Here is a 12,867-nt window from a genome sequence, read left to right on the forward strand (position 1 = left end):
TTTCAAAGACGCGTATGCGTATACACGCACTTTCATGCAAGGAAAAGCGCGTATATGTTGGAGAACTTACTTTTGGTTCGTGGTAGTTAGTCCTCGGTATTTGAACCTATGGTTTTGGACCATGGTATCTCGTCAGAAGTGTTGACCCCAGGTATTGGGTCCTTTGGTATTGTTTATTATGGTTTTGGACCGTGGTGTTGTGGAAGGCCTAAAACTATAAAAGAGGAAGGAGATCATGTGGCAAAGTATCATCTGAATTATTATTGAATATCTGATAAAGTGCTAGATCTGGAATACTGGTAATTGGGTTATGGTGTAGATCTAGATCTGAATGAAGGAGGAACCTTAGCGCAAAGAGAAGGATAAGTTCTATTGATGGGTTATAATCTTTAAGCTTGAATGATTTTGATCTGCTATATGTGGCACTTGCTTGATCTATAAGTCTGATAATTTGGGTTAATTAGTGTTTGAATATCTAAAAGAGCGAATTATCCTTTATAGATCTGTACGCAGGTTCAGTGAAGCCAAGGCATGTATACACGCCGGTTTAGTGAAGCGAAGGCGCATATACGCAGTTTGTTCCATATGCAGAAGCGTATGCACACAGGTTTCAGGTTATTAAAGCAGCGTATATCTTTTGAGTTGTGATCTAGCTGCCTCTGTTTATTGCTGCAGTGTTCTGGGTTCAGATTTGGTGTGTGGTTACTGTTACTGTGATCTGGGTACAGTTGTCAGAGAAGTGTTTATGTTGATTCAGTTTTGATTGGTGAAAAGGTGATTAGTTGATGCAGAAATTCTTGATGTTTGATTGATGTTATTTGTGGATCCAGTCTGAAAATTTATGAAACGTGGTCCCTGAAAGAAAGAGAAGGTTGTAGCCTTCTGTAGGCTAGCACCTACGTACTAGTATCTTGGCTAGTGCAAGAGCTAAGGGGGTTGTAGCTCCCTTCCAGGAGAAGCTGGAAAACGAGAGAGGGTTGTAGCTCTCTGCAGGTTGTAGCCTGCGTACTGGTAAAGGACTGCACCAGTACAATTGTAAAAAGAAGTTTCTAATTAAAGAGAAGATAGAGACGAATTGCAGCAGGTGGTTTTCACCCACATTGGTTTTCCACCTTATATCTTGTGTTCTTGTGTGCGATTGTCTTTCTGCTCTGTTTTACTGTTTCTGGTTCCTGGTTCTTTGCTTTTGAAACACAGATTAACAATCAACATTAGAAAGATAAAGTAAATTAAAAGTTTGCATTATATACGCGGGTTTCCTTCTACATAGTTGCGTATATATGCGGGTTTAATTAACTGAAGTAGCGTATATCATTTGATTTTTGAAAAAGGAATATTTGACTTGATAATACTGATTCACCCCGCCCTCTCAGTATTATTTCCAACAATTGGTATCGGAGCAGGTTCTTCAAAAGAAGCTTGATCGCTTGAAGAAAGATCTTTCATCATGAGCAACTACGAGAGGGAAGCATCAATCAGGCCACCGATTTTTGATGGGACAAACTTCGTTTATTGGAAGGTAAGAGTTACTGCCTATCTTCAATCTCTTGGTACAGAAGTCCGGGATATCATAGATACAGGGTATACTTTTCCATCAGCAACTCCTATAGATCCGGCTGAGAAGAAGAAATATGAAACAAATGCAAAGGCGGTCAATACTCTATTAGGATGCCTATCTCAATCAGAATTTGTCAAGGTAATGCAATTTAAATCCGCAAAAGAGATATGGGACAAGATTGTTCTGAGCTATGAAGGAGATGATCAGGTAAAATGAGCAAAACTTCAAACCCTCAGGATTCAGTATGAAAATCTCAGGATGTATAATGATGAAAGTGTGGCTAACTATTTTCTTCGTGTAGATGAGATTGTTAATTGTATGAAAAATTTGGGTGAAGAAATAAAAGAGGCTGTTGTGGTTGAAAAATTTCTAAGATCTTTGTCCCCTAGGTTTGAATCTAAAGTTTCTGCAATAGAAGAAAAGGAGAATCTACAAAACCTTAAAATGTCACAGCTGCATGGAATTATAAATGCTTATGAAATGAGGAAAGGAGGTCCATCAGACAAGAGAGAAGCTGCCTTCAAGGCCTTAGGCAAAGGAGAGTACTATGAGTCAGGACATGTGTTAGAAGAAGAAGAAGAATCAAATTTTGTCAGAAATCTTCAACGGGGTATTGGAAGATTCAGAGGTAAGTTACCTTTCAAATGCTTTGCTTATGGAAGAGTAGGTCACTATGCTGCCAAATGTCCTCATAAGGATAAGATTGACAAGGGAAAGGAACCTGTTAGATGGAACAAGAAACAGAATGCAAATAAGAAAAGCTATTACACTCATGAAGACAATGATGGACTATCAAATAGTGATGAAGATGAACGAGGTAATGACTATAAACTTTTAATGGCTTTTGAAGATGATGATTACATGGATGCTATAGACGTGGATAGCTTTTATGAAGAGATTTCCAGACTCAAGACATATTTAGAAGAAAAGAATGTGATCATTGATACTCTGCAATTTCAACTTGATGAAAAAGAAAAATTTCTTGAGAAGTTAGAATGTGAAATTGTTGGCCTTAGAAAAGAAATTAAGAAAACAAAGGCTCTTAATCTTAAATTTGTTAAAGGATCTAAAACTCTGGATGAGATTATCAATGTACAACGTTCTCCACTAATCAGGACAGGTCTGGGTTATAATGGAGAAACATCTCAAGCATCCACCTTAAAGAGTTATCTTGATGCAGCAAGGAGGAATAAGCAAAAGCCCAATGGAGATCACCAAGTAAAGCAGGGACGAATTACATCAAGAACAAACAAAGACTACCAGGTAAACCAGGGGCAATCCATCTTAAGGGTGAACAAAAGCTACAACCAGCCACAGGTAAAAACTTCTCAATTTGCTTCAAGAATGGATGACAATAGAAATTACAATCATTTGGCTAGTAGATTTGATAATCGCAGAAGTTTCTTCAATGGCCAATGTTTCTCTTGCCATAACTTTGGTCACAAAGCAGCTCAATGTGTTGCCTATAAGACAATCATGACTAGAGAAGCTCAAAAACAAAGAAGTATGACTGGGATTACGAAAAGGACCTATAACAACTTTTCGGCCCTTGAAAATGAAATTGAATGTTCTATTTGTAATAACTTCGGTCATGAAGATTCTGAATGCAGGAGCAGGTTTCGGCAGACAAAGGAACAAGCCTCAAGCACCAGAACATGGAGAATAAAGGAACCACAACTAGAAAGATGTGGGATAGCTTTTTATGCAGAAGGACAGGAAAATCTATAGTACATCGACAGTGGATGTTCGAAGCATATGACAGGTGATAAAGAAAAGCTTGAATCATATACTGCCTTAGAAAAGGGAAAGAAAGTTTCTTTTGGAAATGATACCCCTACAGCTATAAAAGGAAAAGGCACTGCTCAATTGAAAGAAAAGGTCAAAGTTGGAAATGTTTTGTATGTTGATGGCTTGAAGCATAATCTACTGAGTGTCAGTCAGATGTGCGATCAAGGAACCGAGGTAATATTTTGATCAAATGGATGTAGTGTTCGTGATCTTGATACAGGAAAAACAGTGATCAAAGGTAGAAGAACTCCAAATAACTTATACATATTTGAAGAAGGACAACAACAATGCTATTTGAGCAAGGATGATGAACACTGGTTATGGCACCGGAGGTTGGGGCATCTAAGCTTTTCACAAATAAGGAAAGCATGCAAATACCAGGCAGTTCGTGGTCTTCTAGATATCAAAATTCCAGACAACACAATATGCAAATCATGCCAGTTTGGTAAGAAAACTAGAACTAACTTCCCTGAGAAGGAAGGATCAGCTAGCAGGCCTCTTGAGCTAGTCCATATAGATGTATGTGGTCCATTTAGGACAAGGTCACCTCGAGGAGAAGAATACTTTATATTATTCATTGACGACTTCTCCAGGATGGTTTGGTTAGGACTTATGAAGCACAAAGACGAAGCATTCGAAAAATTCAAATCCTTCAAAGCCTTGGCTGAAAACGAATCAGATCACAAAATTAAGTGCCTCAGGTCCGACAGAGGTGGGGAGTTTACCTCAAATGAATTTTTTGATTTTTGTGAAGAACATGGAATAAGAAGGGAATTCTCTATAGCTAGGACTCCTCAGCAAAATGGAGTGGTGGAAAGGATGAACAGAACGGTCCAACAAATGGCTTGTGCTATGCTTGATGAATTTGGAACTCCCGCAACCTTCTGGGGTGAAGCTGCATTTGCTGCGGTTGTTATTCTCAACAAAACAAATGTCCGAGTGAACAACACTCAAACTCCTCATGAGCTCTGGTATGGTGAGACTCCTTCGGTAAAGCATTTCAAAATTTTTGGAAGCAAATGCTATATTAAGAAAAATGATGAACAGCTTGGCAAACTTGAACCTAGAGTAGATGAAGGCATTCTCCTTGGTTATTCTCCCCACAGCAAGGCATATAAGTGTTACAATAAAAGACTTGGAAGAATTGTTGACAGCATTGATGTAGTGGTTGATGAAAAAGGGTACATTCCTAGACAAGTTAATCATGAAAATATCGAAGAGGATGAAGACTACTCTCCAAATCAGACTTATGATGAAGAAGAACCTCAAGAGGCATCAGAGGAATAGATAAGGATAGAAGAGAAGACTCCATCCAGGTACGTTCAGAAGAATCATCCAGAATCTCAGATTTTGGGGCAGAAAGAGGCAGGTGTACAAACAAGAAGAACAATTGCAGAAGCCTCAAGCTATTTGGCATTGCTTTCCTCCACAGAGCCACAAAATGTAAAAGAGGCATGCAAAGATGAATGCTGGGTCAAGGCAATGGATGAGGAACTTGAGCAGATCGAAAAGAACAACACTTGGGAGTTGGTTCCTAGACCAAAAGATAAGAATGTCATAGGGACAAAATGGATCTTTAAAAATAAGTTGAATGAAAATGGAGAAGTAATCAGAAACAAGGCCAGACTTGTGTGTAAAGGGTATGCTCAGCAAGAAGGAAGAGACTTTGAAGAAACTTTTGCTCCTGTTGCTAGACTTGAGGCCATCCGAATGTTCCTTGCTCTCTCAAGCTTTCAGAAGTTCAAAGTATTTCAAATGGACGTGAAATCAGCGTTTCTGAATGGAGACTTAGAAGAAGAAGTGTACATTGAGCAACCAGATGGTTTCATTCTTGGGAATGATCCAAATCTTGTATGGAGACTAAAAAAGGCTCTCTATGGTCTTAAACAGGCTCCAAGGGCTTGGTACTACCGTTTGGACAAATATCTTCATCAACAAGGTTTTTCAAAAGGATCAGCAGATAGCAATCTCTATATAAAAATTGAAAATGACAAATTCCTAATACTTGTTGTGTATGTAGATGATATTATCTTTGGAAGCAATGAAGAAGCTATGAGTCAAAGCTTTGCCTTGGTGATGCAGAAAGAATTTGAAATGTCCTTGCTTGGAGAACTAACATACTTTCTTGGATTGCAAATCCAACAAAATGAAGGCGGTATCTTCTTGTCTCAAACCAAGTACCTCAAGCAGATTTTGAAGAAGTATGGCATGGAAGATTCAAAACCAGTATGTACCCCTATGGTTACAGGATGCAGTCTTAGTGCAAATGATGAATCAGCAGCAGTACATCAACCAACCTATAGATCTATGATTAGAAGTCTACTTTATTTGATAGGTACCCAACCAGACATCATGCATGCAGTGGGAATAGTTGGAAGATTTTAGGCAAATCCAAAGGAAACTCATCTTCAGGCAGTGAAGAGAATTTTCAAGTATCTTAAAGGAACTCAAAACTATGGCTTATGGTATCCTAGAGATACAGATCTCACTCTTCATGCTTATACAGATGCAGATTGGGCTGGAAGCGTGGATGACAGGAAGAGCACAAGTGGTGGTGCATTCTTTATGGGTTCCAGATTCGTATCTTGGTTTAGCAAGAAATAGAGTTCGATTGCTTTATCTACAGCTGAAGCGGAATATGTGGCTGCTGCATCTTGTTGCACTCAACATCTTTGGATGATGCAAACCTTGTAGGACTTTCAAATCACTTGTACACCACCTATCTCCATCTTATGTGATAATACAAGTGCAATCAGCATTTCAAAGAACCCAATCATGCATTCAAAGACCAAGCACATACCGATCAAGTATCACTTTCTCCGAGAACAAGTGTTGGAACAAAAGGTCAAATTGGAGTATGTTCCCTCTAAGGAACAAGTTGCTGATATTCTCACCAAACCACTGCCCAGGGAAACATTTGAATACCTCAGACAGAAGCTGGGAGTAGTTGATGCATCATCTTGTTGTTAAATCTTGTTTGTTTCAGAGAAAAATAGGTGTACACGAGTTGCCTGAGGAATATCCGCGTACATACGCCAGTTTGTGCAGAGACAGTCGCGTATATGAAGGTTTGATGGATATCAGTAGGGACAGGTTCTGGTTGAAGATTTTCTGATATGGGTCTGGCAGAGACCATCCGGCACAGGTTCAGGGGGAGCAGATAATCTTCTAATGATGTATTGTTGGCATAATCATAGAAGCTTTTGGTTCTAGTTCTTAGCTATTGTTGGGTACAGGTGGAATAAAGGCAGAGGGAGAACAGAAGGAATTCTTGGTTGCTAATCTGAATGGTGATTGACAGATGCTGCTGCTATCAGTTATTGGTGACTTTCATAAGTCTTGTTCTAGATATTTCGTCTCTATATCATGTATCTCTTTTATGGTGTCAAGGTCATGTAACGACCTATTTTGGTTTCCCCACTATGCCTGGGATGAACATGTAATGAACTTGATTGTCATATGTAAATTTCTGATGTATCCCCACTTGGTTGGGTGGATGATCCCCACTTGGTTGGGTGATGGATGTATGTATTGAGTCTTTTGGTGATAGGAAGGTATTTTATGATGTATAAGTCATGGTTCTTCTTGAAGAACATCGTTTTGCAGATCTTGCCTACAGTCAGGGGAGCATGGTCAGCACAGCAGGGCAGAGATTTCAACATGTACTCAGGGGGAGCACAACCCTTTGCCCTTGATGACAAAGGGGGAGAATGACTTTGAGGATTGTGGGGTTGCCATCAAGTCCAAAGGGGGAGATTGTTGGCATTATGGCACAGGTTTGGGGCTATGGCACAGGTGTTGTCCTTGATGGCAACTCTCTTTGGTAACAGATCTCAGTTCAGGCTTTCAGAATGAAGGAAAAGACATACACGCGGGTTAGAAGTTTCAAAGATGCGTATGCGTATACACGCACTTTCATGCAAGGAAAAGCGTGTATATGTTGGAGAACTTACTTTTGGTCCATGGTAGTTAGTCCTCAGTATTTTAACCTATGGTTTTGGACCATGGTATCTCATCAGAAGTGTTGACCCCAGGTATTGGGTCCTTTGGTATTGTTTATTATGGTTTTGGATCATGGTATTGTGGAAGGCCTAAAACTATAAAAGAGGAAGGAGATCATGTGCCAAAGTATCATCTGAATTATTATTGAATATCTGATAAAGTGCTAGATCTGGAATACTGGTAATTGGGTTATGGTGCAGATCTGGATCTGAATGAAGGAGGAACCTTAGCACAAAGAGAAGGATAAGTTCTATTGATGGGTTATAATCTTTAAGCTTGAATGATTTTGATCTGCTATATGTGGCACTTGCTTGATCTATAAGTCTGATAATCTGGGTTAATTAGTGTTTGAATATCTGAAAGAGCGAATTATCCTTTATAGATCTGTACGCAGGTTCAGTGAAGCGAAGGCGTGTATACAAGCTGGTTCAATGAAGCGAAGGCGCGTATACGCAATTTTTTCCACACGCAGAAGCGTATGCACGCAGGTTTCAGGTTATTAAAGCAGCATATATCTTTTGAGTTGTGATCTAGCTGCCTCTGTTTATTGCTGCAGTGTTTTGGGTTCAGATTTGGTGTGTGGTTACTGTTACTGTGATCTAGGTACAGTTGTCAGAGAAGTGTTTATGTTGATTCAGTTTTGATTGGTGAAAAGGTGATTGGTTGATGCAGAAATTCTTGATGTTTGATTGATGTTATTTGTGGATCCAGTCTGAAAATTTATGAAACGTGGTCCCTAAAAGAAAGAGAAGGTTGTAGCCTTCTATAGGCCAGCACCTACGTACTAGTATCTTGGCTAGTGCAAGAGCTAAGGGGGTTGTAGCTCCCTTCCAGGAGAAGCTGGAAAACGAGAGAGGGTTGTAGCTCTCTGCAGGTTGCAGCCTACATACTGGTAAAGGACTGCACCAGTACAATTGTAAAAAGAAGTTTCTAATTAAAGAGAAGATAGAGACGAATTGCAGCAGGTGGTTTTCACCCACATTGGGTTTCCACCTTATATCTTGTGATCTTGTGTGTGATTTTCTTTTTGCTCTGTTTTACTGTTTCTGGTTCCTGGTTCTTTGCTTTTGAAACACAAATTAACAATCAACATCAGAAAGATAAAGTAAATTAAAAGTTTGCATTATATACGCGGGTTTCCTTCTGCATAGTTGCGTATATACGCGGGTTTAATTAACTGAAGTAGCGTATATCATTTGATTTTTGAAAAAGGAATATTTGACTTGATAATACTGATTCACCCCCCCTCTCAGTATTATTTCCAACAACCGTCACTTAAAAGGAATTTTTAGCAGTAGTCCATGTTATTAAATCATTCAGACATTATATTACTGGTTATGAAACTTTTGTTCATATTGGTCATTCAACTATTAAATTTATTATGAACAAACCTATTAGAAATGGTAAAATCACTCGATGGTTACTTCTGCTTCAGGAATTTTATATTATTGTGATCGACAGCCCTGGACAAGACAATTATGTTGCAGACTTTTTGTCCAGAATGAAAATTTCATAGGACACTGCCCCAGTTCCACATGATTTTCCTAATGAGAATATACTCTGCATTTATACTTACACTCCTTGGTTTGCTGATGTGGCCAATTACTTGGTGTCCGTCAAGTTGCAACAAAACTTATCTACTAGGGAAAAACATAATATTGCTCAGCTAAGTGCTAATTATTCATGGATAGAAGGAGACATGTATTGTCGGACCAATTTTAATCATGAGGAGATGTGTGCGGGAGGACGATATGTATGATGTCTTCAAAGCTTGTCCCAGTGAACCATGTGGTGGGAATTTTGTGAACAAAAGAACAACTTACAAAGTGTTGCACGTAGAATATTATTGGCCCACTCTTCTTAAAGATGCCAAGAAGTTTGTTTCCACCTATGATGCTTTCCAAAGAATGGGAAAACTTGTTTCAAGTGATGAGATTCCTCTTCAAACCAAGGGATCAATTGAACCCTTTGAAAAATTGGCATTAGATTATGTAGGGACTATTTCTCCTATGTCCAGAAAGAAGAGGTATATCCTAGTCTGTATTGATTATGTGACAAAGTGGGTGGAAGCTAAATATTTACATTCTTCCACTAAGAATTCTGTTGTAGATTTCCTCTTTGAAGACATATTTACTTGTTTTCGAGTACCTAGAGAGATTTTCACCAATTATGGAACACAATTTACTTCTAAAATAGTAAAATACATCACTGAATAGTACCAAATTAAGCATCAGAAGTCTATACCCTACCATCCTCATGTGAATGGACAAGTAGAATCTACCAATAATGTCTTGGAGTATATTCTTACTAAAAGAATTCAGATGCACCACGGAGATTGGGCTAACAGGTTACTAGAAGCATTGTGGGCTTACTGAATAACATGGAGAAATGTGATGGGTACAATCCCTATGAGCTGGTATATGGGAATCATGTACTACTACCCATTGAATTTCAAGTAAAAACATTTCAAACTGCTTCTCAACTAGATATGGATTTAGATGAAGCTCAAAAATAGAGAATGCTTCATCTGAATGAAATTGATGAAATAAGGTTGGATTCTCTCCAAAAGACTATGCTGGTGTAGGATCAAAGGACTTGATGTCATGACAAGTATATTAAAAACAAAGTTTTTAAACCAAGAGACTATGCACTATTGTATGAAAGCAACTTTAATCACTTCAAAGGGAGTTTTTTTACTAGATGGCGGGGACCCTATGATGTGGAGGAACTTTTTTACAATGGCTGAGTCAAAATTAAAACCATTGATGGTAATCAGACTCCACTTGTTTTGAATGGACATAGGCTAAAGGTCTAACACTGCCCACTTTCCAAACAAGAACTTTTACAAAATGTACCACAGAACCGAGGAATGTAGCTGATTGATAACGGGAATCCAACTCCTATTGGTTCATCAAATTAAACTTTTATTATTTTAATATATATGTATATAATATAAATAACAGTGGGTTTGATTTTTTTTCCTCCATAGCTCACATAGAATAAGGAGGAAATATTTCAAGTGTAGGTTTATTCATTTATTTGGACTTGATGGGTTAATTACGGAAAATGACACTTTGGATTCTACTTTGAACATATTCAGACTCTCTAAAATTGAATTTTTTTAGCACCAATAGACCCAAGGTCATTAATGTTAATGGGATAGTGGTAGTTAGGGATCTACCAATTACAAATTTGTTCTTTTTCGGGCCTAAAAGAATACTTATGGAAAGGAAGCGCCTATAGTCTACTTTGATTTCTTCAGACTCTCTAAAATTGAACACTTCGAGCATAAGCTCACTCAGTCTCGTTAAAAATTATGGGATGGAAGTAGATAGGGATCTGCTAAGTATAGAGTTATTCCTTTCTAGGCTTAGCAACATAATGATGGGAAATAAGCCCCCCTGGAGTCTTCTTTCATGCGTTTTAGACTGTCAAAAATTGAAATGCTACCAGGAAACAATCTTTCCATCCTTGGTCAAAATCCATGGAATGGTGGTACCAGTATTGATTTGAAGCAACATCAATTAGATTTTAGTTAGCATCTTCCTCCTAAATTTGATTTTCTAGACCAGTTCCAAGCTAATACAGAGTGACTCTTATTTGTTATTTTAACATAGTCTCAGCGGTTCAGTATTTTCTTTATTATTGTTTGGAAATTTCAAAAATTATGTACTTAATTCAATACTTACTATAGTTTACAAATCTAAGTACTGAATAAGTTCGGTACGTAAGATTGTGACAAGGATAATATTGAACCCAAAAGTGTATCTGTGTGTTCAAGCTCCAATTCAAGAACATTAAACTTGGTTGTGGCATTAAAATTTATAAGCATTAGTTTGTTCACCTCAGAATTTCATGATCAAAGCATCAACTTATCTACATCAGATTCAACAATTGCAAAAACATTTTTGTTAATGTTAAAGGTGTCCTATCATTCATTGTTTTCAAACCTCTAGCCATCATTACACAACAAAATGAAGGTATGGAAAGTCTTTCATTTATTTGGATTAATACAGAGAATGTGAGTAATAGAGTATGATTGAAGGTCTTGTCCTCCATTCATTTAAATTATGTATTATCATGATTTCATATGCTATTCCCTCATGACATTAAAATTCACTATTGTTAGTGATCTAGATTGTCTTATCTCATAACACATTTTACTTGTTAGTCTTCTATCATGATATATATGCTTTGGTACTCTCACCATCATTGTAAATCGACTTAGTTCATGTCATAATCTGAAAACATGGTTGCCCTTCCTAATTAGTCCCACAGTCTATTTGAAACCTTGGAATGAAGGATTGTTTATCTCTAATTACACAACCTTGTCAAGTTTCCTAGAACCCTGCGGATTAGGCTATTATTTCCCAATTCCTCCCTTGGCTTTAAAATTATTTTCATCGCCAACATGGGGGGTGACAGAAATGAGCTCACATTCGCCCATTTCTGTGCTAGCCCTAAGTATGTAGCTTGTAAAATCGAGTTCGAGGAGAAGGGGTGGATCTATTTTCTTAAGAAATTTTAAGGGCACAATGATAAGGCCATGATGGAATTTGCACAAAGTTTGATGGGAAGAAAACAAAGGTTGGAAATTTGAAGATAAAAGTTACAGAGGAATTGATAAGTAAGGTGACAGGGTTCCCTCTAGCTGGCGAAAGGTATTTCAAAGGAGACCAACTCAACTAGGAAGAATGCTCAAAATTCCTCAAATCGACATATAAATTTATCAATTGGTTTGAGGGTTTCCTTAGGAGTTGCATTGAAGAAGAATGGTGGTTGCTCATCACCGCACTACAGAGGTCCATAACCTGTGAAGGAAGGTATGTGTGCATATTCCTCTACCACATTAGACTCCTTCTTCATTTTACATATGGGTGTGAGGTTAGTTTCCCTTTATACCTTTGTCAAAGTTTGCATAAGGTTGCTACAAGTGTCCAGTCGACCTCCAAGAAAACTAAGACTGGTTTATGCCATTATAGTCTCATTAAAATGATATTTTTCCATGAGTTTGGATGAGGAAAGAAACGTGGGAAAATTTCCTAACTAAAAATTTTCCTGGGGAGGAAAACCAAGTAAAAGGCAAGTAACAAATAATTAGTCAACACTCTAAGAAATCAGACAAAGAATATGAAGCTCCTCCCGATTCGCTTTCTAAGTAGGATAAAGCCTTTGTGAAAATACTAGGATCATTGGAAGTTGAGGGAAGTTTGGAAAACCCTCTAAAAAAACAAAAAATTGACAAACCCTAGCTTTCTTGTGAAGAAAGAACCCCTAGTATCAAAGGAGAAGAAATGGAAGGAAATCTGTAAGGAAAATGTAGAACCTGTGGAAAAGGTTACAATGTCTAAGAAACCCTAGCAAAATGATCAGAAGAAACCATGAGTGGATATAGTATAACCAGTCACCTCGGCAACCAAGGCACAACCAAATGAAAAATCCAAAATTGTTCTTAAGAAGTGGCGAAGGAAGTTATTCTAGGAGAAAAAGGAAGTAATGATGATATCGACCCGACCTCC

This window comes from Pinus tabuliformis, chromosome 4_2, assembly GCF_031772625.1.
Source record: "Pinus tabuliformis cultivar Carrire ecotype Pingquan chromosome 4_2, CPIR1, whole genome shotgun sequence".
Taxonomy (NCBI): Eukaryota; Viridiplantae; Streptophyta; class Pinopsida; order Pinales; family Pinaceae; genus Pinus; species Pinus tabuliformis.